General features: G+C 38.9%; 1 protein-coding gene and 1 pseudogene across 1 annotated transcript in view; both read right to left on the bottom strand.

The window, feature by feature from the left end:
- The window catches only part of LOC128573138 (zinc finger protein 287-like), a 29,288-nt pseudogene extending 10,777 nt beyond the window's left edge, over positions 1-18,511 (bottom strand).
- The window catches only part of LOC128573137 (zinc finger protein 501-like), a 501,109-nt gene that overhangs the window by 168,341 nt on the left and 312,422 nt on the right, over positions 1-20,346 (bottom strand). The gene's annotated exons all lie outside the window — the stretch shown is intronic.

Below are 20,346 nucleotides of genomic sequence, written 5' to 3'. Positions count from 1 at the left end.
TTCTGTTTCTGGTTAATTTAACCAAAGGTTTATCAATTTTGTTAATCTTTTCAAAGAACAAACTTTTTGTTTCATTGATCTTCTGAATGATTCTTTCGTTTTCAGTTTCTTTCATTCTGCTCTAATTTTGGTTATTTCTTTTCTTCTGCTCAGTTTGGGGTTGGGTTGTTATTCCTTTTCAAGGTACTTGAGATGACCTATTGCTGACTTGCTCTTTTTCTATTTTCTTAATGAAGGTTTCTAATGCTATAAATTTCTCTTTTGATTGCCTTTGCATTACTTGATAGTTTGTGTCTTCATTATCATTTTGTTCCAAAAATCTGATGATTTCCTTCTTAATCTTGTCTTTGACCCAGCTATCATTCAGCCTAAGGTTATTTAGTTTATATGACTTTGTTTGACTATGAAGATTTCTGTTGCTGTTGAGTTCAACTTTTATTCCATGATGGTCTAAGAAGATACAAGGGATAGTTTTAATTCTTTTAAATTTGTTGAGGTTAGACTTGTGTCCTAAGTTATGATCAATTTTGAAAAATGATCTATGGGCTGTTGAGAGGAATGTGTATTCAGTTTCATTTGGTAAAAATTTCTATATATATATCTGTTAAGTCTATTTGTTCTAGGATCATGTTTAAGTCCATTATTTCTTTCTAATCGATCCAGATCTGCCAAAGGGATGTTAAAATCTTCAACTATTACAGTGCAGGAAGATACATTGTTCAGATCAGTAAGGGTTTATTTTATAAACTGAGGAGCATTTAGGCAGGGCACATGAATGTTAATTATTGAAATCTCTTCATGTTGAGTGTTTCCCTTGATAAATATGTAGTGTCCACCTTTGTCTTCCCTTCTTTTTGTTGGTTTAAATACAATTGTATCTTCAAATAAGATTGCAACCCCTGATTTTTTCTGCTTTCCATTTGCCTGGATTACTGTTGCCCATCCCTTCCCTTCACCATGAGTCTTGTTTTATCCTTTGAGGTAAGGTGTGGCCTGAGTTTTTGTATTCAGTCAGCCAATCTGTGCCTCTTTAAAGGAGAATTCAAGCCATTCACATTAATTGAATTGATAGATATGGTGGAGTTTGGCTATCTTGTTTTTCAGAGGTCCAGAGCTTATTTTTATCCCTTTCATCATTGTGGAAGCTAAGCTTTTTTTTTTTTTTAATTTGTTTGCTTTTTTTTTTGATATGGAGTCTCACTTTGTCACACCCAGAAGAATGCTCCAGTAGAATCATAGCTTGCAGCAAACTCAAACTCTTGGACTCAAGCAGTCCTCTTGCTTCAGCTTCCCAAGTAGCTTGGACTACAGGTATGTACCACAATGCCTGGCTATTTTTAGATATAGGGTATTGCTCTTGCCCGGGCTGGTCTGGAACTTCTGAGCTCACATAATCCACCCACTTTGGCCTCCTAGAGTTCTAGAATTACAGGTGTGAGCCACTGTGCCCAGCCCTAGGGTTTGTTCTTAAATTTCTGGGTGCGTTTACTTTGGTGGTGGACCATTGTGCCAGTCAATATGAAGGATGTGTCTGAATACTACCTGTAGAGCTTGTCTAGTTATATCATATTTCCTCAACATATGGATGTCAGTAAAGTATTTGATTTCTCCATCACAAATGAAACTCAATTTAGCAGGATCTAAGATCCGGGGCTGAAAATTGTTTTGTTTAAGAAGGTTGAAGGTCAATGGCCATCCTCTCCTGGCTTGAAAAGTTTCAGCTGAAAGATTTGCAGTCATCCTGATATTTTTCCCTTTAAAGTAATATTTTTCTTACACCTGGCTGCTTGCAGAATTTTCTCCTTCATATTAACAAAATTAATTACAATGTGTCTAGGAGATGCTTTGTTTGGATTGAGTTATGCTGGGGTTCTGAATTTCTGTGCCTCTTGTAATACTTGGGAAATTCTCCACCATAGTGTCATAGGGGCAGAGAATTTGTGCCTTTGGGACCATCCTGTTCTTCTTGAGGAATCCCTGTAATTCAGATGTATGATTTTTTTGAATGATCCTGTAACTCTCTCAGGGAATATTGTGCTCTTGTTCTCCCTTTTTCTGCCTCTTTAAAGGTTTGGGATAGTTCAAAAGTCTTGACTTTATTTTGTGAGATTCTTTCTTCATCCTGTTCAACTCTACTTCTGAGGGTCTCTACTGTGTTATGAAGCTCCTCAAAGTCCTTTTTCAATTCCCTAAGCTCTGCTATATTTTTCTTCATTATGTCCATATCCTAGGTGACTTTGTCTTTGAATTCATTGATTTCCTGAGACAAGTTATGAACTATTTTTTGTTTTTCTATTTCTATTTTTTCTCCCATTCCAATCATCTTATTTGTCATCCATATTCTGAATTCTATTTCTGACATTTCAACAATTTCTCTGTGGATGATATTTTCTGTTATATCTCCTTTGAAATTCTTTGGGGGAGTCGATTTGCTCTTATTTTTTATGTTGGCAGAGTTCTTTGGCTGATTCCTCCCCATGAGTATTTTCAGCTTCTTCTTCTTCTTTTTTTTTTTAGTATGTTAATTATACTTTTTTAGTTGAATTGATAGGTTGTCCCTGCTGAATCTGCCCCTCATGATCGCAATGGCACTACTGCTGTAACAAAGGCAGACAAGTGGTGAGTCAGCAGCATCAGGCAGTGAATCCAGGGGACAAGAATCAGTGGACAGCACTGACTCAGAGTTGCAGTTAACGTCACTGAGGCAGTGGGCACGGTCCTCCCAACTGAGCTCAGAGGACCACGTGATGGGGAGCGTTGACCCAGGGTTCCAGTAAAAGTTGCTCAGGCAGTGGGCACCACCCACCCAAGTGAGCTCAGAGGTTGGCCTGGTGGGCAAAATCCAGAAATTCCTGGGCACATCTTCTTGGGAATTGCTGAGCTACTGGAGGAGGATAGTTCAATCCTCTTCCCACCAAAATTAGGACTGCAGCACTATTATTTTTGTGCTGCAGCTTGGTGACTCACAGAATGCCGGGGCCTCTCAGTGAACTCACCAAATGCTCTGGCCTCTGAAGTGGGTAGTCCCACAGGCAACTACAGTGGGGAAAGGCTGAGCTGTGTGCATGGGATTGCAGGAAAATATTTGGTCACTTTTGTGCTAGGCAGGATGGAGCCTAGGCTCATCAGTGGGACCTAACTGATAAAGGAGGACTAGGACTTAGCAGCACTCTCCCATGGGATAAAGTGAGAAGGCTTTTGTTCTTTGCTCACTTGCAGGCTTGGCAGGAAAGCCCAATGTGTAGCTCCCATTTGGGGAGGTGTCACCTGTCCTCTTGGTGCTGGGCTCCATACCTGATCTTTGTTGTCTTTCTTCCTCTTTCTTGTTCCTGAAGAGGAAGAGGACTCAGCCTTAATGATGTTCACCTCATTTTCTTCTCTCTGTGCTCAGCTCCCCACTCTCAGTTTCTCTGAATCTACTTCAGTCTACTATCTCTCCCTCTGCACAGGAACCTCTGCCAAAAGCTGCTTCTAATTGGCCATCTTGACTTCTCTGGCATTTTCTTGACACAGATTATATCACCAGCTAAAAACCATACTTTGACCTTTACGTTTCCTATATGGATATTCTTTATTTTTGTTCTTGCCTGATTATTTGCTGTGGATCTGACTTATATAATTTTGAGATATGTTTCTTCTATTTCTAGTTTGTTGAGGGTTTTGCCAAGTGCTTTTTCTGTATTTATTGGAATGACCATAATTTTTTTACTTCTGTTTATGTGCTAAATCACATTCACTGATTTATGTATTGAACCATTCTTGAATCCCTGAGGTAAAGCACCCTGGTAGGGTGGGCCTTTATCCCATCACATCCACACCAGCATCTGCAATTTTGGAACTTTCTGATGTGGACTAATCTCACTGGGGTTAGGTGATATCTCAGAGTGGTTTTGATTTGTATTTCTCTGATGATTAAAGACAATGAGCATATTTTCATGTGTTTGTTGGTTATTTGTCATTTTCAGAGAAGCTTCTGTTCAAGTCTCTTGCCCACTTATAAATGGGTTGTTTGCCCTTTTCTTGTTGATTAATTTTAATTGTCTGTGGATTCTAGTTATCAGACCTTTGTCAGATTCACAGCATGCAAATATGTTCTCCCATTCTTAAGGCAGTCTTTTTGCTTTAGTGGTGGTTCTCTACTTTTGAAATCTGAATAACTATTTACAAAATTTTATCATACATTTTAAACATGTGACCTCTCTTGGCCTACAAACCACACAATTAGACTTTTAGTTTTGATTTTCATAAAGTGAAATAGAAAAATATATTACTCTAAAGATAAACTTTAGCAATAAGAGAAGTGTGGAGGAGGTAATTGTGTTCATGTAAGTGTGTGGTGCCTATTTTGGGAAGAAAATTTTAAAAACATTAGAACAAAACAGATAATTTCAAATGTATTGATAATTTACTCATAAACTAGAAAAATTACAGATTCTGAAAGCAGTTATTTTTCTCTGCTTTACATGTAATCAATTTAAAATCTTACGTTCTTGATTTAGAATTTCCTTTGTTTTCAGTTGGCTGTTTCTCGTGCCCTAAGCTAATATAAACTTTTTGCATTGCAGAGTCAATATTTTTATATGACCTTCTCAGGGATTATAGAATAGTTTTTGGCTGGGCATGGTGGCTCACACCTGTAATCCTAGCATTCTGGGAGGCCAAGGTGGGTGGATTGCCTGAGCTCACAGGTTCAAGACCAACCTGAGCCAGATCAAGACCTCATCTCTAAAAATAACCAGGTGTTTGGTGGGTTCCTGTAGTCCCAGCTACTTGGGAGGCTGAGATAAGAGAATTGCTGGAGCCCAAGAGTTTGAGAAACTATTGTCTCACACACACACACACACACACACACACAAAATAGTTTTCATGGCATTTGATGGTGTTTGCAAAACAATTTGAAGATGTGAATATTTTCATAGTGTGTGTATTAAGGAAGCACATTCCATTTCTTCTTCTCAATTGAAGAGACCTAATTAAGCCATCTTTTTTCTTTAGTCACTTTTCCTTTCCCTTGTTATAGTAGACATAGTTGAGGTTAGGGACAATAATGGGCCAATTTTTTTCCTAGAAAATTGAGTAATTGGGGAGATTTTATAAGTCACAGGATTGTTTTGACATTTATGTGATGTGATCACAGGCCAGTAATAGGTGTGTAATAGATGTTCCATAATTAGCAGGAATATTCCTGTGGGAGTGCATTTGTGGCTCCATGTGGAAGGTTGAAAATATCAAGAATGAAGAAGTGGTGTTAATTCTGAAAGTGGAGTGTACCCACGCCACACAACTATGTCTTTGAATTTAGAAAGAGGAATTCTGTTCCCCACATTTCCTAATTGACTCTAGTTCCTCAGTGTCTCTTTAGTTTCAGTGCCAGCTATGCACGCATCACAGCCCTTTTCTTTTCCTGTGTTAAGCCTACAGCTTCATCACCAGGCTCCCTACCTTATGACTTTTCACAGAGTATATTATGGGTTCTGTTCAGAAGTTTTGAATTTCTTAATGTGGTGAGAAATTGTTTTTAACTGGAGAGTTTGAAGTTGGAGGCTATTTATCAGAGATGAATGCAAACTTTTAATGGCTTAATTGAGACAAGAGGGAGGCTGTGACCATGGAGAGGAGAGGATTAAATAAGGCAGTTCACATTGTATTTTTTTTTTTTTTTTTGAGACAGAGTCTAACTCTGTCGCCCAGGGTTTTGTAACATGGCATCATCATAGCTCATAGCAACCTTTATATCTTGGGCTCCCACCATCCTCCTGCCTAAGCCTCCTGAGTAGCTGGGACTACAAGTGCCCACCAAGACACTTGGCTAGTTTTTCTATTTTAAGTCTCTCTCTTGATGAGGCTGGTCTCCAACTCCTGAACTCAGGCAATCCAGCCACTTCAGCCTCCCAGAGTGCTAGGATTACAGGCATGAGCCATCACTCCCAGCCTACTGGGGGAATCTCAAAGCCCCTTTCCTGCTTCTAAAAGTTGTTTCTAAGGGCAGGGAACAGCCAGAATGACCTGATCATGATCCTACCCCAGCTCCAGCCGCTCCAGCCAAACCCAGTAAGTATTAAAGAAACAGGTAGCTTTTGCTTCTCATGGCCAGAACTAACACTGCAGCTATAGTCTGGGACATCACAGAATAAAACAGACAACTGCGTTAGGGGTCCTCCAGAGAGTGATTCCCAGGGCCTCAGCAAGCCAAGAGAACAGAGTTTTTGAGCACCAAAAATGGTGGGAGAGAGCTAAAAAACCTCCTTTGTTTCTTCTCTGCCTCCATGTCGTGTGTGCAGTCCTCTCATGAGGCATCCTCACTTTGGCCAGGGCAATCCAATACTCTGGACTCTTCCCACCTCCAAATGAGAACTTCAAAGAGGAAACAGGGCTTGGTCATTTTTTCCTAACCCTCAGACTCAGTGTCCAGAGTATTGCATTCTGCTCTATACACTCAACTGCCCATCCCACTAATCATCTCTCATCTCTGAAGGATCTCCAAAGAGTGAAAAGCATTTTTCCAGAGCCCCAGAGCACAGTGGGTCACAATGGAGAATGAAGGCCAACAGACACTGGTGACTATGTGGAACTTTTGAGATCACCCACTTACAACAGTTTGGTTTTTTGAGGTGGAAACTGAGGCTCCATCTCCTATATTTCCTATCCACACCAGGATGGGTGGGATCATTCTAGCTTCACTGACACCAGAGGTGATGGCAGGACTCTAGTCTGTCTCAAGGATGTGCAGGGTGTTAGGGTAGAAATTCACAGTGTGGGATGAGAAAGAATTCTCAACACAAAGATTAGAATAATTTTTAAAGAAAATAAAGTTTATTTTACTTCCCAAATGGTGGTAAATGCTTAAGACAAAAGGAAGAAAGAAGTCTTGGCCCAGAGGACAAGTTGCTTAGGCTTTTTATCGGAGTTATAAAGGGTAAAAAAAATAATTTTGTGGCAGACTAAAAGCAGGAAAATGACTGTGACATCAATACATCTGTCTTTCCTCTCCTGAAGGAGCACAGTCCACTGCACCCTTGTAGGTGAATCAGTCTCATTTGTGCTCCTTGAAGTTATGAGACCCTGAGAAGGGACATTTCCAGTATTGGGCTAGGTGTGAGTTTTGGGGGATATTCTCCCCCAGCTCACATAAGCAGCTTTGCTGAAAACATGCAGGCAATCACGCCTTAAAGGAAAGAATATCCTGGAGGGCTCTCGCCAGGTCGTAGCTGGAGACAGAGCATCTGCCTCGGGCAAAGGACCGTTGCACTTAATCCCCTATCTCTATTTACACAAAAACTTTCAGTTAATCTTATAGAGAAGTAGGCATACATAACAGACAACCCCGCCCTTTGTGGTTCATCTCCATTGTTGTTTATCTCTAAACAAGATATTCTTGGTTTAGAAAGGTGTGTACGTACTTTATTGGATTAACTCTGATAAGGCATCTTTACCTTTTGTCTTCCTTGTTCTTAGATTATTTCTATCTGATGATTTTGGGTGTATAAGGTGAATAAGAACGGCCATTTGCTGCTGTGCCTGAGCGAGCACCAGCCATCTCTTAATAAATCATTCAATTCGTCTGCAGTGTCTACCTCTGTGTCTCTGACTAGGCCAGTGGACAGCAACACTCTCCCCACCTTTTTTTTTTTTTGTCTTCTGTGAGGCTGGCTTATCCTACTCTTGGAATGTGGGACTGGTGAGAGCTGGAAGGGAGCTCACACCTCTGCTGTCTACTTATGGCACTTCAACCCTGTGAAAAGAAACTCTTAGAGATAACAATTTAAGTCCCAGGTGGTTAATCAAATAAGGAACTGTTGTGATATGATCTTTCCATTCAGAGGGTGAACTATATGGTATGAGGTTATTCTTTTTTTTCTGTTATTTTATTTCTCTGTTAGATTATTTATTGGCAAGGCTGTTCTATCATTCTCCCTAACTTTGGATAGAATTGATATTCTTTTTATTCATTTTAATTCAAGACTAGGGTGTTTAGTCAGAAGTTTGTGACTGAAATCAGATGGGTTTAAAAGCCAGAGTAGTGGTAGAATAGGGATTTTGTTAGAGAAAAACAGATTGGGCTTCAGTTTGGTTTTGTATAAATGTTATAAAGTAGTGAAAAAAAAAAAAGACAATGTGAAATGTCTTATTTAATCCTCTCCTCCCCATGCTCACTGCCTCCCTCTTGTCTCAATTAAGCCATTAAAAGTTTGCATTCATCACCTATAAATAGCCTCCAACTTCAAACTCTCCAGTTAAAAACAATTTCAACAATTTCAATTACAACCACTGGGAATGTCAAAAACTGAAGACTTCTCAGGCCTATGAGGTAGAATGGACCTCTATTTCCTTCTTCAATTGGACATATAACCACTCCACTATTTCTAAATATACCATACATACCTCTGTTGGCTGGAATGACGTTAGTGTCTACCTGTGAAGAAACAGAATATGAAGAGACTCTCAAAAAAATGAAAGACTGGCTAAGTGCCCATAGCACAGAGGTTATGGTGCCAGCCACATACACCAAGGGTGGCGGGTTCGAACCCAGCCTGAGCCAGCTAAAAGCAACTACACCTGCAACAAAAAATAGCTGGATGTTGTGATGGGCACCTGTAGTCCCAGCTACTTGGGAGGCTGAGGCAAGAGAATCGCTTAAGCCCAAGGGTTTGAGATTGCCATGAGCTGTGATACCATGGCACTCTATGAAGGGTGACATAGTGAAACTCTGTCTCAACAACAACAACAAATGAAAACTTTATTATGATATATCCATAGATATTTGCCTCAATCTCAAAACTCAAACTTACTTTTGCTGTTGCTTAAATGATTATACAAAATAGATAGGAACTTGTATTCTGACATACATAATTTCCAACCATATCCTTATCAATCATACTATGCCTTTGGCTGTTTATTCCTCATACCCTTGAACCAAGTGTGGTGCCTTTATCATTCTTACAATAATTACAGTAATATTGGAGGTTATTACAGACACAACTGGGTTACTTAATTTAGTCTTTTAACACAAAGACTGTTCTTAAAAATAAACCAATCAATAAAGTTCCCTGAATTAAAAAGAAAATAAGCCAATTATCCATGGAACCATCCCTCCAAAATACTATCCTACAAGAAAAATTAAATTCTATGGTGGGGATTGTTTTATAACACAGACAAGCACTTGATCCCTTAACTCTCATTCAATGTGACACGTGAGTCATACTAGAAAAAAAAAAAAAGATTGTTTCTTTCTTTGTTAACCAGTCAGAAAAATACAACTAACCTTCAAGATATTTTTAAAAGGGTGAAAGTACATCATGGACAGAGAACTTCTGGTGGATTTAACTAGCGTGATTTTTTTTTTTTTTTTTTTTTTTTTTGCAGTTCTTGGCCGGGGCTGGGTTTGAACCAGCCACCTCTGGTGTATGGGACCGGTGCCCTACTCACTGAGCCACAAGCACTGCCCTATGACTAGTGTGATTTTAAACTCCTTCCTTGGCTATCATTCTCTGGTCACCTTTTTGGGGGGGGCTCAAATGGCTTTCCTTTTAATTATCATTGTCATACTCTACTTAGTATGACACCACTTTATAACATTTATTATTGCCATGCTAAGGATCCTGCTAATAATCCTTCTTTCCATATTCCTCACCATAGTCATGGTGAGAAAAATGGGATAAAGGCTCGGTGCCTGTGGCTCAAGCGGCTAAGGTGCCAGCCACATACACCTAAGCTGGCAGGTTCAAATCCAGCCTGGGCCTGCCAAACAACAATGACGGCTGCAACCAAAGAATAGCTGGGCGTTGTGGCAGGCGCCTGTGGTCCCAGCTACTTGGGAGGCTGAGACAGTAGACTCGCTTGAGCCCAGCAGTTGGAGGTTGCTGTGAGCTGTGATGCCACGGCTCTCTACCCAGGGCAACAGCTCGAGGTTCTGTATCAAAAAAGAAAAAGAAAAAGAAAAATGGGATAAATATAGTTTTGTTAATCTGAATTGATCTTCTCCATTGATTAGGTCAGAGAACTATCAGCATACATGTTGTAGAGAGAATGACAATTTAATTCATTCTTCTAGGGGGTTAATATTAGTTTATTATTGTGACAGACAGGGGAAAAAGCTGCTTGTCACAGCCTTCTTGGCTGTAGGAAGAATGTATAAAGTGTTGTTGTGTGAGTAATAGAGACAAAACAGTTGTCCCTAGATCAGAGACCACATTGATGAGAGATGAAGGTGAAATCTTCATGTCTCCATGGCAGAGACAGGCCTGTGGGTCTCAGGCCTGCCCCTGGGGGAGGGTGCAGATTGTGCAGTGCTGTGAAATGCCAGATCTTCACTGGGTGTCTACACATGTGTGGTAAGTTTTGTGGCCTTCCAGCACTTAATATTTTCAGCTTTTCTTTTTTTTTATTTATTTTTATTTATTTATTTATTTTTATCGCTGGGGATTCATTGAGGGTACAATAAGCCAGGTTACACTGATTGCAATTGTTAGGTAAAGTCCCTCTTGCAATCATATCTTGCCCCCAGAAGGTGTGGCATGCACCAAGGCCCCACCCCCTCCCTCTTTCCCTCTCTCTGCTTTTCCTCCCCACTATAACCTTAATTGTCATTAATTGTCCTCATACCAAAATTGAGTACATAGGATTCATACTTCTCCATTCTTGTGATGCTTTACTAAGAATAATGTCTTCCACTTCCATCCAGGTTAATACAAAGGATGTAAAGTCTCCATCTTTTTAAATAGCTGAATAGTATTCCATGGTATATATATACCACAGCTTGTTAATCCATTCCTGGGTTGGTGGGCATTTAGGCTGTTTCCACATTTTGGCGATTGCAAATTGAGCTGCAATATACAGTCTACTACAAGTGTGCTTATGATAAAAGGATTTTTCCTTCTGGGTAGATGCCCAGTAATGGGATTGCAGGATCAAATGGGAGGTCTAGGTTGAGTGCTTTGAGGTTTCTCCATACTTCCTTCCAGAAAGGTTTACTACTTTGCAGTCCCACCAGCAGAGTAAAAGTGTTCCCTTCTCTCCACATCCACGCCAGCATCTGCAGTTTTGAGATTTTGTGATGTGGGCCATTCTCACTGGGGTTAGATGATATCTCAGGGTTGTTTTGATCTGCATTTCTCTAATATATAGAGATGATGAACATTTTTTCATGTGTTTGTTAGCCATTCGTCTGTCATCTTTAGAGAAGGTTCTATTCAAGTCGCTTGCCCATCGATACATGAGATTGTAGGCTTTTTTCATGTGGATTAATTTGAGTTCTCTATAGAGCCTAGTTATCAAGCTTTTGTCTGATTGAAAATATGCAAATATCCTTTCCCATTGTGTAGGTTGTCTCTTTGCTTTGGTTGTTGTTTCCTTGGCTGTACAGAAGCTTTTCAGTTTAATGAAGTCCCATTTGTTTATTTTTGTTGTTGTTGCAATTGCCATGGAGTCTTCTTCATGAAGTCTTTCCCCAGGCCAATATCTTCCAGTGCTTTTCCTATGCTTTCTTTGAGAATTTTTATTGTTTCATGCCTTAAATTTAAGTCCTTTATCCATTTTGAATCAATTTTTGTGAGTGGGGAAAGGTGTGGGTCCAGTTTCAGTCTTTTACATGTAGACATCCAGTTCTCCCAACACCATTTATTTATTTATTTTTTTTTTGTAGAGACAGAGTCTCACTGTACCGCCCTCGGTAGAGTGCCGTGGCATCACACGGCTCACAGCAACCTCTAACTCTTGGGCTTACGCGATTCTCCTGCCTCAGCCTCCCGAGCAGCTGGGAATACAGGCGCCCGCCACAATGCCCGATTATTTATTTTTTTTTCTTTTTGTTGCAGTTTGGCTGGGGCTGGGTTTGAACCCGCCATCCTCGGCATATGGGGCCGGCGCCCTACTCACTCAGCCACAGGCACCGCCCCAACACCATTTATTGAATAGGGAGTCCTTCCCCCAAGGTATGTTCTTGTTTGGTTTACGGAAGATTAGGTGGTTGTAAGATGTTAGTTTCATTTCTTGGTTTTCAATTTGATTCCAAGTGTCTATGTCTCTATTTTTGTGCCAGTACCATGCTGTCTTGACCACTATGGCTTTGTAGTATAAACTAAAATCTGGTATGCTGATGCCCCCAGCTTTATTTTTATCACTAAGAACTGCCTTAGCTATACGGGTTTTTTTCTGGTTCCATACACAATGCAGAATCATTTTTTCCAAATCTTGAAAGTACGATGTTGGTATTTTGATAGGAATGGCATTGAATAGGTAGATTGCCTTGGGAAGTATAGACATTTTAACAATGTGATTCTAACAAATTGATTCTTCCCATCCATGAGCATGGTACGTTATTCCATTTGTTAATATCCTCTGCTATTTCCTTTCTGAGGATTTCATAATTTTCTTTATAGATGTCCTTCACCTCCTTCGTTAGGTATATTCCTAGGTATTTCATTTTCTTTGAAACTATGGTGAAGGGAGTTGTGTCCTTAATTAGCTTCTCATCTTGACTGTTACTGGTGTATACAAAGACTACTGACTTGTGGACATTGATTTTATATCCGGAAACATTACTGTATTTTTTGATGACTTCTAGGAGTCTTGTGGTTGAGTCTTTGGGGTTCCCTAAGTATAAGATCATGTCGTCAGCAAAGATGGAGAGTTTGACCTCCTCTGCTCCCATTTGGATTCCCTTTATTTCCTTGTCTTGCCTAATTGTATTGGCTAGAACTTCCAGCACTATGTTGAATAGTAAAGGTGACAGAGGACAACCTTGTCTGGTTCCAGTTCTAAGGGGAAAAGCTTTCAGTTTTACTCCATTCAGTAAAATATTGGCTGTGGGTTTGTCATAGATAGCTTCAATCAGTTTTAGAAATGTGCCATCTATGCCTATACTCTTCAGCGTTCTAATTAGAAAAGGATGCTGGATTTTATCAAATGCTTTTTCTGCATCTATTGAGAGGATCATATGATCTTTATTTTTGTCTCTGTTAATATGGTGGATAATGTTTATGGACTTGCGTATGTTAAACCAGCCTTGCATCCCTGGGGTGAAACCTACTTGATTATGACGTATGATTTTTTTTGATGATAAGTTGTAATCTATTGGCTAGGATTTTGTTGAGAATTTTTGCATCTATATTCATGAGTGAGATTGGTCTGAAATTCTCCTTTTTGTTTGGGTCTTTTCCTGGTTTTGGTATCAGGGTGATGTTTGCTTCGTAGAATGTGTTGGGGAAGATTCCTTCTTCCTCAATTTTTTAGAATAATTTCTGCAGTACAGAAATAAGCTCTTCCTTGAAGCTTTGATAGAATTCTGGTGTGAAGCCATCTGGACCAGGGCATTTTTTTGTTGGAAGTTTTTTTTTGTTTGTTTCTTTGATCTCAGTGCTTGAAATTGGTCTGTTCAGGAGCTCTATTTCTTCCTGGCTAAGTCTAGGGAGAGGATGTGATTCCATATATTGATCCATTTCTTTCACATTGTCAAATTTCTGGGCATAGAGTTTCTGGTAGTATTCAGAGATGATATCTTATATCTCTGTGGGATCAGTTGTTATTTCCCCTTTATCATTTCTGATTGAGGTTACTAGAGATTTTACTTTTCTATTTCTCATTAGTCTGGCCAATGGTTTATCTATTTTATTTATTTTTTCAAAAAACCAACTCATGTGTCATTAATTTCCTGAATGATTCTTTTGTTTTCAATTTCATTGATCTCTGATTTGATTTTGGATATTTCTTTACTTCTACTGAGTTTAGGCTTAGATTGTTCTTCTTTTTCCAACTCCATAAGATGGCTTGTGAGTTTGTTGATGCGCTCTCTTTCTGTTTTTCGAATGTAGGCATCTAAAGTGATAAATTTTCCTCTCCAAACAGCTTTTGCAGTATCCCACAGGTTTTGGTAGCTTGTGTCTTCTTTGTTGTTATGCTCAAGGAAGTTAGTGATTTCCTGTTTTATTTCTTCCTGCACCCATCTATTATTTGACAGAAGATTGTTTAATTTCCATGCCTTTGTGTGGGGTCGAGTGTTTTTGTTAGAGTTGAGTTCCACCCTTAGTGCCTTATGGTCTGAGAAGATACAAGGTAAAATTTCCATTCTTTTGATTCTGTTGATAATTGTTTTGTGTCCCAGGACATGATCAATTTTGGAGAATGTTCCATGTGGTAATGAGAAGAACGTGTATTCTTTATCTTTTGGATGGAGTGTTCTATATGCATCTATCAAGCGCAGTTATTCTAGGGTCTCATTTAAATCTCTTATATCTTTGTTTAATTTCTGTTTAGAGGATCTGTCCAGCTCTGTAAGAGGAGCGTTAAAGTCCCCTGTTGTTATGGTATTATTGGATTATCATATTGGAAGGAAGGAAGGAAGGAAGGAAGGAAGGAAGAAAGGAAAGAAGGAAGGAAGGAAGGAAGGAAGGTCTGTTTCAAGAATCTGGGAGCATTGAAATTGGGTGCATAAATATTTAGAATTGAAACATCATCTTGGTGTATTTTTCCCCTGACCACTATAAAGTGACCTTCTTTGTCTTTTTTGACTTTAGTTGCTTTAAATCCACATGTATCTGAAAATAAGATTGCAACTCCTTTTTTCTTCTGAATGCCATTTGACTGAAAAATTGTCTTCCAACCCTTCACTCAGAGCTTTAATTTGTCTTTTGAAGCCAGGTGTGTTTCTTGCAGACAGCAAATGGATGGCTTGTGTTTTTTAATCCAGTCAGCCAATCTATGTCTCTTCAGTGGGGAATTCAAGGCATTAACATTCATTGAGATAATTAAGTGTGGTAGTATTCTATTCATCTTATTTTGTGAGAGTCCATTGCTTAGTTTTATCTTTTGCATCAGTGTGGAGTTTAGGTTCTGTCCTTTAATTTCTGAGTTCTTACTTTGCTGCTGATCCATTGTGATGGTCAGTGTGCAGAACAGGTTGAAGTATTTTCTGTAGAGCTGGTCTTGTTGTGGTGAATTTCCTCAATGTTTGTATATCCATAAATGATTTGATTTCTCTGTCAATTTTTAAGCTTAGCTTAGCAGGGTACAGAATTCTGGGCTCGAAATTGTTCTAAGTAGATTAAAGTTAGATGACCATTGTCTTCTTGCTTGGAAAGTTTCATTAGAGAAGTCTGCGGTCACTCTGATGGATTTGCCCCTGTAGGTCAACTGGCGCTTACACCTGGCAGCTTGCAGAATCTTTTCTTTTGTCTTGACTTTGGACAGGTTCATCACAATGTGTCTTGCAGAAGCTCGGTTAGAGTTGAGGCGACCTGGGGTCCGATATCCCTCTGAAAGTGGTGTGTCAGAATCTTTGGTGATATTTGCAAAATTTTCATTTACAATATTGTCTAGTATGGCTTCCATTCCTCTGGGGCATTCTTCTTCCCCTTCTGGGATTCCTATAACTCGTATATTGGAACGCTTCATAAAGCCCATAATTCTGACAGTGAACGTTCTGCTTTCTCTCTCTTCTTTTCTTCCTCATTTACTATCTGAGTTATCTCAAGAACTTTATCTTCTACCTCTGAAATTCTTTCTTCTGCATGGTCTAACCTGTTGTTGATACTTTCCATTGCATCTTTAAGTTCCCTAATTGACTGTTTTAGTTCCTTCAGCTCTGTTATATCCTTTCTATATTCTTCATATCATTCATCTCTTATTTGATTATGTTTTTGGATTTCCTTTTGGTTATTTTCCACTTTATTAGCAGTTTCCTTCATTGTTTCCATCATTTCTTTCATTGTTTTCATCATGTGTATTCTAAATTCCCTTTCTGTCATTCCTAACATTTCTTTATAGGTGGAATCCTCTACAGTAGCTACCTCATGGTCCCTTGGCAGGGTTGTTCTGGACTGGTTCTTCATGTTGCCTGGAGTTTTCTGCTGATTCTTTCTCATGAGTGATTTCTTTCTTTTTTTTTTTTTTTTTTTTGGCCGGGGCTGGGCTTGAACCCACCACTTCCGGCATATGGGACCGGCGCCCTACACGTTGAGCCACAGGCGCCGCCCAGAGTGATTTCTTTTATCTGTTTCCTTGCCCTAATTTTCCTTTCACTTCCTCTTGCTCTTTAAGTTCTTGTGCCTGTGGACTAAGGTTTCAATGAGTCAGTTGCGGGCAGGTTAAACCAATTGAACACACACAACCACTTGCCGGTTTTCCACTGTTTTATTCCTCCTCTTGGGGTCCGTAAGTCTCTCGCTGACTCCCTGCATCCTTACAGGGATGATTATGGGCAGATCCCACTAGCCAGAGATGCCTGGAGTCCTATCTCCCCAGACTTATGGTGCCCAGATGCAAGGAAGCTGTTACTCCGCCACCATCTGCTCTCTCCCATAACTTTGTTCTTGATTGAAACTGTCTCAAGGTCTGCAGGAAGGGATATTCCTTTGAAGACCCTCTGGAGAGATTAGAAAACTAATCTAGTGGGAAGCAGGCACATTTCCCAACTCCCAAGATGTCCCATTACCTGCAGGTCATAGGGTGACAGATGCTGCTGCAGAGACACTTGGAATCTCCAGGAATGAAACCTCTGAAGAGGAGGCCCCAGCTCGCAGCCCAGCTCAAGTGACAAACCTCAACTTCAGGAAGGCTATGTTAACTAGTGTGATGAAAATGTGTCAAACGGTCTATGAACCAAGTGTATGGTGCCCCATGATCATACTAATGTACACAGCTATGATTTAATTAAAAAAAAATAAAAATGTTTAGAAAGAAAAGTTTACTGAAAATATGTTTGCAGTTTTAGATGTTCCAGGTATCTTGCCCATAGCATTTACTGCATTTTGAGTCCGTTTTGCTGTGAGTAAGGTATAAGATAAATGATGTCTATACACATTTTAACTGTTTAATGAGTAACCAACACAATCTGCCAGGGAGTCCCTCTGGAACCATGTACAAGTGTTTGCCCAGGTGGCAAATGATCCATGTTACCTGTGAATCCTTTCTAGTGGGAATGTCTCATCTGACGAGCAGGTGTATTATGATGAAACATGTGCCGAGTCTGTCATCACTGTGATCTTTACAAATCTGCATTTAATAATCTAATGGAAGAACTAAGTTGATTTTTTATTTGCCAGAAAACAAGCAGAAAGTAAATGCAGTAATTTTAGGAGATTCGTGGTAAATGAATTTGAGGTGTGGATAAATCTTTTAAACATTATTTTTCTTCTCTTTGGTAAGAGAGGCCAAGAAAGGAAATACCCAGCTCCCTTGTGTCAGCTCAGTGTTGCAACTGCAGAAAATCAACAGTGCTTGTCAGAGTGAGTTTGTGGCTTACTGTCAACACTGCATTCTTGGTGGCATGTTGAAAATGTGGTTGAAGTTAATAGAGGAGATGAAAAAAGGACCAATACAAAACCAAAAAAAGAAAGAACTTTGTGAAGGATTTTCCCTGTGTAGATTGTGCATATTATATTTTAAAAATTTAAAAATTATGACATATTCAAAAAATCCTTGTCATGCACACAGCAAAAAGTAATCATGAAATTACAAGCATCCTTCCAATGTCCAGGAGAGTTCTATTTCAGTAAGGTGGCACACATCTTAATTAAACCAGATGGCAGAACCTGTGCTACTTAAATTATTTAACCAAGAACAAAAGAACCTGCTTTTTAGACAGTTGTTTTTACAATTAATCTTTTAACAATTGGTGAACTTTTTGCCACACTATTTGGAAAATATTGATTATTCTTTTGTTGGAATTGAGTAGCACCAAAGGACTCACTGTGACATAGAGATTGACCACAAGCCTCTGGCTCCCCAAGGGAACAGGGTCATATGACCATAACAGGGCTGAAAAAAATGAGATAACCAAGTCCACCCAGTAAATGACCACAAAGAAGCTCACCAGCAGCAGGATGGTCTGGGTGGCCCTTTTCTCTGGGGAGGCTCTTGGGGAGAGTCTGGTGCTGTGAAGGTGCTGAGATCGCCTCTGGTGCCTGGACAAGAGAATCATCATGTATGCACTTGAGAAAAGCATAACTCCCAGTAGGAGGACATCTCTGGATACCGTCAGAGTGAAACACAGTACCCTAGTGAGGTAGCTCATGGGGGAGAGGGAGCAGTATTGTGTGACAACCATCAGATTGGTCTGGGTCCTATTGGAAGATGACACAGCATAGATAATCACATTACTATTGAAAGACAAACTGAGCAACCATAAAAAAAAGAAAATGTCAAAAATGATATGAGTCAATTTATTTTTAAACCTTGCCAACCAGGAGGTGCTGGGGCTGATCGTGATGGCCTGAAGGATGCTGAGGAGGCAGGTGGTGCAGATGGAGAGGTTTCTCAGCACTCTGCTCAGGAAGAAGTAAGCCTTACACTTGAAGTCATCCCCAAACTGCAATGCCTCAAACAGTTCTGGAGATACCGCAATCAGCTCGATAAGGAGGATCGCTATGTGGACAAGGGCCAAGTGACAGATGGTCACGTCGGTGGGCTTAGGCCTGCGTACGCAACAGAGTGTGAAGGTGCACAAGAGAAAAAGGACAGTGTTTGCTGAGATTCCAATGCTGGCTTGGAAGAAAAAGGCATTTGTAAATGGTAACATAAGTGAAAATTTTGTTCATTTTAATAGCCAAAAAAAAAAAAAAAATTGTATCTGAAAAACAAAATAAAACACAACACCCATGTTATTTTTCCACATGTCAATTTATTACCATGGCTATCATTTTTATTTAATAAAATTATCCTAAGTAACCCTTGATAGGTCACACAAAATTTTAAATTATTTTCTCTGCGATACATAATTGTTATACACCTAACACCATCTCGAACACAACCAAGCCTGTGCAGGTGCACATTATCTATGCTCTGACATACCTCTGTTTCTTTCCTTAGGAACATTATTAATAGCATATTTTTCTTTATGAAAAAATTCAGCACGTACAAATTACTCAGTGTTGCTTGCACAGAGAATCTGAAGTAAATTTATGTTAACAGAAAAAGAATAACCAAGTCTAACAATTGGAACAATTTGTTTTTTATATGTTTTCTGAGTTTTTAACAATCCGATTATATTGCCTACAACTTTTGCTGTGAAGATATTATAGAATTTTGTCAATACTTCAGAAAAATGTCATTGATTATGTTTAAAAGGAAAAAGGACTCCATTAATATTTGGTTGATGTTTTTTTCCCCCCCAGTGGATAAAAAATGCTTTTATTCAACAAATAGTGATGGAACAGTCTGACATCAATATGCAGAAGAAAAAAACCCAACAAACAAAAAGAACTTGACCAAAACATCCCATCTTACATGAAAATTATTTCAAAATGTATCTTATCCCTATTATAAATGTAAAATATAAAACTCTTAAAAGAAAGCATAGGAAAAATATTTATAACCTGGGATTATACAAAGAATTTTCAGACATGACAACAAAATGTGATTCATGAAAGAAAAAACTTGATATGTTGAAGTTCACCAAAAATTTTTTTTTAGATTAGAAGTAATATTTTTATTCATATGTAATTCACACACTCCACAATTCATTTATTTAAAGTAATACAGTTCAAAATTATACTTTCAGGGATGACTTTTTAAAAAAGTTCTTGGCCAGATATGGTGGCCAAGAGGCAAAATCTGGACAGGAAAGGCTCATTGTGTCCAATTTACCAGGACTGCCAGGTAAAATAAGATAAAGTTAAAAAGTGATATTTTGAGTATTAACATTAACATACTTAATAAATTTATTGTATGTACATCTTAAATATGAATATTTTTGCAACATTAGCATAATACAAATAATATGCAATATTAGCATATAACCATGCAAATCATTGAATACCTATACATAAAATTATATTTGCTATCTAAACTTAAAACTCACCTGTGTGTTTTATTAGGTGCTTAAACTGGCTTTTCTATTAAGGCAGAATCATGGGATTTATAATAATGTGATGCAGAACTCTGAGAAATAAAATAGAAAAAAGTCATAGAATTCATAAAGTCTGATTAGAATGAAAACAAGAATTGGGTTCTAACTGCAATTCATTAAAATTTAAGAAGTTGGTTTTATCCCAGGGTTACAAGTTTGGTTCAGCACACATAAATCCATAGATACAATCCACCATAAAACCAGAATCAAAACCAACGACCATATGATTCTCTCAATTGATGCCAAAAAAGCTTTTGTTACTATCCAGCATCCTTTTGTAATGATAGCACTTAAGAAAATAGGCTTAGGTGGGACATTCCTTTAACTGATAAAGGTCATCTACAGCAAACCCATAGCCAATGTCATATTGAATGGAGTAAAATTGAAAGCATTTCCACTCAGATCTGGAGGCAGGCAAGGCTGCCCGTTGTCACCACTGCTATTCAACATGGAAATCCTACCCATGGCAATCAGGCAAGAGAAGGAGATCAAAGGTATTCAAATTA

This window comes from Nycticebus coucang, chromosome 20, assembly GCF_027406575.1.
Source record: "Nycticebus coucang isolate mNycCou1 chromosome 20, mNycCou1.pri, whole genome shotgun sequence".
Classification (NCBI taxonomy): Eukaryota; Metazoa; Chordata; class Mammalia; order Primates; family Lorisidae; genus Nycticebus; species Nycticebus coucang.
Note: the sequence above shows the minus strand (reverse complement) of the source record. Positions and strands in the feature narration are given on the sequence as shown.